Genomic DNA, 5,684 nt, shown 5'->3' with positions numbered 1-5,684 from the left:
AACAGGATCATGGCCTGCATGGCCTGTCCCAGGAAGACCCCAGTAGGTACAGCTTCAGAGTATGAGGCTCCAACGTGGAGCAATGTGCTCAGGCCTGAGTCCACTTCTCCTTCCAGAGCACTTTTCAGATTCTGGCTGAAATTTGCATTTCCAGCTAAAGTGCTATCTTACTAGTAGATCTCCTTCTAGCTAAGGCTGAGTGTTTTTTGTTTTTGTTTTTTAAACGTTCTCATTACATACAACTGATTGGATCCTATGTTTGCTCAGAAAAGCAAAATATAAAAGAAGAAAACCATCCTGAAGACACATTCATTGACAGAGTTTGGGACAAATCAAAATCATCCACATGTTCATGTTCAGATAGCTGGGGTGCAGCTGGTGGTGTCACTCCAGAAGAAAAAAGAAACTGTAAGATTCCCAAGTATCACACTGTCATTTATCATTACACCAGACAGCAAAACATATGCCTGTTCATGGGGGAACAGAGGTGTAATGGAGGGATGGTGGGTCCTCCAGAATTTGAGGGTCCAGGCTTCCCTGGAACTGGTCAGGTCAAAATGACACCTAGGAACTGGCCAGGTGAACAGAGGGACCATACATTTGCAGTGAAACCAAGGAAAGTACCCAAGACAAGTCTGTTTTGTTTGGAGGGATTCAAAGACTTTTCTTAGGCTAGGCTTGAGAAATTGCCAGCAGAGGGAGTGACTAAAAAGGGACAAGGTGGATTACTTCAACACAAGGCAAACCCAAGATCCATGCTTCCTCCCTCCCTGGAGACAAAGGACATTTCCTCCATGAAGCTATGAGATTAAATATAGGAATATGATTTAGGAGAGGATGGAACTGCTTTGGCTGTCCAAACCTGGCACACACTTTTTTCTGCCTGAAAGCCACTGAGGGCTTAGGGTCGTGGATTTCCTGAAGGGAAATAAACGTGGGCCCAGGACACAAATCTGTGTCAGCAAACGGCTGCAACCGGAGGCTCAGGCGTCCCCCTGAATATCCCAGCCTGGGCTCTGTCCAGCGACCTGTACCCTCACCATGACCTTCAAAGGCTCCTTCCAAGTGTAGCTGGGTAACCTGATGTTCCCTCAGTGCCAGTGAACAAGGAATGCAAAGCACCTTCGAAACCCGCCCCCCTCCACCCCTCTCCCTCCCGTAAGGTTCTTACACAGATTCTGATAGGACATCAACTTTAAACCCTCAAATACAATTCAGTTTTTCCTTTGCTGTGCATTAAGCACAGGTAGCAACATGTACTTTCTCCCAGGGGAGGTGCAAAACCTGCATCAAAGGCTTTTGGGTGAAGACCCTGCTGGGCTGGCTGACAGAACAGACAGATGGAACCTCTCCACACCCGGTATTGTGATTTCCAACACTTCTTCCATTTGGAGGGCGAGAAGGTGGCCTTCCCTGAAGGATATTCTACAGTTTGGTAACTTCCTAGAGATGACATTTACCAAAGTCCTACCATTCCCATCAGCAGCCAAAGATGTGGCGGACCGTTCAGTTCAGTTCAGTCGCTCAGTCATGTCTGATGCTTTGGGACCCCATGAATCGCAGCACTCCCTGTCCGTCATCATCTTGGAGTTCACTCAGACTCACATCCATCGAGTCAGTGATGCCATCCAGCCATTTCATAATCTGTCATCCCCTTCTCTTCCTGCCCCCTATCTCTCCCATATCAGAGTCTTTTCCAATGAGTCAACTCTTCGCATGAGGTGGCCAAAGTACTGGAGCTTCACCTTTAGCATTATTTCTTCCAAAGAACTGGTTGGATCTCTTGCAGTCCAAGGGACTCTCAAGAGTCTTCTCCAACATCAGAGTTCAAAATCATCAATTCTTTGGACCTGAGCCTTCTTTACAGTCCAACTCTTACATCCATACATGACCACAGGAAAAACCATAGCCTTGACTAGAAGGAACTTAGTTGGCAAACTAATGTCTCTGCTTTTGAATATATATGTAGGTTGTTCATAACCTTTTTTCCAAGGAGTCTTTTAATTTCATGGCTGCAGTTAACATCTGCAGTGATTTTGGAGCCCCCAAAGATAAAGTCTACACTGTTTCTGCTGTTTCCCCATCTATTAATGATGAAGTGATGGGACCAGATGCCATGATCTTCGTTTTCTGAATGTTGAGCTTTAAGCCAACTTTTTCACTCTCCTCTTTTACTTTCATCAAGAGGCTTTTTAGCTCCTCTTCTTTTTCTGCCATAAGAGTGGAGTCATCTGTATATCTGAGGTTACTGATATTTCTCCCAAAAATCTTGTTTCCAGCTTGTGTTTCTTCCAGTCCAGCATTTCTCATGATGTTCTCTGCACAGAAGCTAAATAAGAGGGTGACAATATACAGCCTTGACGTACTCCTTTCCCGATTTGGAACCAGTCTGTTGTTCGATGTCCATTTCTAACTGTTGCTTCCTGACCTGCATACAGATTTCTCAAGAGGCAGGTTAGGTGGTCTGGTATTCCCATCTCTTTCAGAATTTTCCACAGTTTATTGTGATCCACACAGTCAAAGGCTTTGGCATAGTCAATAAAGCAGAAATAGATGTTTTTCTGGAACTCTCTTGCTTTATCCATGATCCAGTTGATGTTGGCAATTAGATCTCTGGTTCCTCTGCCTTTTCTAAAACAAGCTTGAACATCAGGGAGTTCACGGTTCATGTAATTGCTGAAGCCTGGCTGGTAGAATTTTGAGCATTTCTAGCATGTGAGATGAGTGCAATTGTGCGGTAGTTTGAGCATTCTTTGGCATTGTCTTTCTTTGAGATTGGAATGAAAACTGACCTTTTCCATTCCTGTGGCCACTGCTGAGTTTTCAAAATTTGCTGGCATATTAAGTGCAGCAATTTCACAGCATCATCTTTTAGGATTTGAAACAACTCAACTGGAATTCCATCACCTCCACTAGCTTTTTCCTAGTGATGCTTTACAAGGTCCACCTGACTTCACATTCCAAGATGTCTGCCTCTAGAACAATGATCACATTATCATGATTATCTGGGTTGTAAAGATATTTTTGTACAGTTCTTCCGTGTATTCTTGCCACCTCTTCTTAATATTTTCTGCTTCTGTTAGGTCCATATCATTTCTGTCCTTTATCAAGCCCATCTTTGCATGAGATGTTCCCTTGGTATCTCTAATTTTCTTGAAGAGATCTCTAGCCTTTCCAATTCTGTTCTTTTCCTCTATTTCTTTGCATTGATCCCTGAAGAAGGCTTTCTTATTTCTCCTTGCCATTCTTTAGAACTCTGCATTCAAATGGATATATCTTTCTTTTTCTCCTTTGCTTTTTGCCTCTCTTCTTTTCACAGCTATTTATAAGTCCTCCCCAGACAGCCATTTTGCTTTTTTGCATTTCTTTTCCAGGGGGATGGTCTTGATCCCTGTCTCCTGTACAATGTCACGAACCTCATTCCATAATTCATCAGCCACTCTATCTATCAGTTCTAGGCCCTTAAATCTATTTCTCACTTCCACTGTATAACCATAAGGGATTTGATTTAGGTAATACCTGAATGGTCTAGCGGTTTTCCCTACTTTCTTCAATTTGAGTCTGAATTTGGTAATATGGAGTTCATGACCTGAGCCACAGTCAGCTTCTGGTCTTGTTTTTGTTGACTGTATAGAGCTTCTCCATTTTGGCTGCAAAGAATATAATCAATCTGATTTCGGTGTTGATCATCTGGTGATGTCCATTTGTAAAGTCTTCTCTTGTGTTGTTGGAAGTGGGTGTTTTCTACGACCATTGCATTTTCTTGGCAAAACTCTATTAGTCTTTGCCCTGCTTCATTCCGCATTGCAAGGCCAAATTTCCCTGTTGCTCCAGGTGTTTCTTGACTTCTTACTTTTGCATTCCATTACCCTATAATGAAAACAACATATTTTTTAGGGTGTTAGTTTTAAAATGTCTTGTAGGTCTTCATAAAACCATTCAATTTCAGTTCCTTCAGCGTCACTGGTTGGGGCATATGCTTGGATAACTGTGATATTGAATGGTTTGCCTTGGAGGCAAACAGAGATCATTCTGTCATTTTTGAGATTGCATCCAAGTACTGCATTTCAGACTCTTGTTGGCCATGATGGCTACTCCATTTCTTCTGAGGGATTCCTTCCCACAGTAGTAGATACAATGGTCATCTGAGTTAAATTCACCCATTCCAGTCCATTTTAGTACACTGATTCCCAGAATGTCAATGTTCACCCTTGCCATCTCTCATTTGACCACTTCCAATTTGCCTTGATTCATGGACCTGACATTCCAGGTTCCTATGCAATATTGCTCAAAGCATCGGATCTTGCTTCTATCACCAGTCACATCCACAACTGAATATTGTTTTTACTTTGGCTCCATCCCTTCATTCTTTCTGGAGTCATTTCTCCACTGATCTCCAGTAGCATATTGGGCACCTAATGACCTGGGGAGTTCCTCTTTTGGTATCCTATCATTTTGCCTTTTCATACCATTCATGGGGTTCTCAAGGCCAGAATACAGTAGTGGCTTGTCATTCCCTTCTCCATTGGACAGAGTTAAAACACTAAATTTGGATTAAGCTGGAATGTGCCTTGTGATCATTTTGACTTCTGGCAATCAACCTGACCAATCAGCTGCAGGAGCTCAAAATTCACAACAAAGATAATCATCAAGTCCCGATTAAGTAACAGCCACTATGACACAGGCACTTTCCACCAGTACCTCAAATAACTTTCAGAGAGAAGCCGAAGTTCACCCTGGTTTCCTTTCCAGGCTGGTGAGCCTGAGACAGCAAAGGCAGAGCATGCTTGTCATGCTCCACGAAGGAGGAATTGGAAGAACTACTTGGGCAAAGATAGATTGACAGATGGATGAATCTGCTCCACTGAATATTAGCAAGAGGTAGCTGACTTCACAGGGACTTGAGGAAACAGGAAATAGCAGAGGTCTAAGCTTGGAGTGTTTCCATGGGAAATCAGCTTCCAGGAGATCTAAGGATGCAGGAGGGACTACTGTCTACAAATGATCTAAATACGGGAAGTATCAGCCAAAAATTGTTCCCATTCGAGGCAGGGGACAGGTCTCTGTCCACCTCCAGCTCCACAGTCTGTTTGGGCATGGGACTCACTGGACACAGAAGTCTAGGGTCTCATCCGCATGAAGATGCGTTCTTCCTTCCCAGTGTCAGGTCGGCCCAGGACGACTCTCAGGACTAAAATTTGAGTCAACCTAGGGCACATTTTTGTGTTTCTCAGACACCACCCTTATGGCAGAAAGTGAAGAGGAACTAAAAAGCTTCTTGAGGAAAGTAAGAGGAGAATGAAAAAGTTTTAAATCTCCACATTCAGAAAACGAAGATCATGGCACCTGGTCCCTTCACTCCATGGAAAATAGATGGAGAAACTTGGAAACAGTGTCAGACTTTGTCTTTTGGGGCTCCAAAATCACTGCAGATGGTGACTGCAGCCACGGAATTAAAAGACACTTACTCCTTGGAATAAAAGTTATGACCAACCTAGATAGCATATTGAAAAGCAGAGATATTACATTGCCGACTAAGGTCTGTCTAGTCAAGGCTATGTTTTTTTTTTTTTTTTTCAGTAGTCATGTATGGATGTGAGAATTGGACAGTGAGGAAAGCTGAGTGCCAAAGAATTGATGCTTTTGAACTGTGGTGTTGGAGAAGACTCTTGAGAGTCCCGTGG

At 43.2% G+C, this 5,684-nt stretch overlaps 1 pseudogene; it reads right to left on the bottom strand.

Moving 5' to 3' along the window:
• Nucleotides 1–3,527: 3,527 nt before the first annotated feature.
• Nucleotides 3,528–5,098, bottom strand: LOC108634629 (annotated as a pseudogene).
• Nucleotides 5,099–5,684: the final 586 nt, after the last annotated feature.

This window comes from Capra hircus, unplaced genomic scaffold (assembly GCF_001704415.2).
Source record: "Capra hircus breed San Clemente unplaced genomic scaffold, ASM170441v1, whole genome shotgun sequence".
Lineage (NCBI taxonomy): Eukaryota > Metazoa > Chordata > Mammalia > Artiodactyla > Bovidae > Capra > Capra hircus.
The sequence above is the reverse complement of the archived record's forward strand: the minus strand, read 5'-3'. Positions and strand labels throughout refer to the sequence as shown.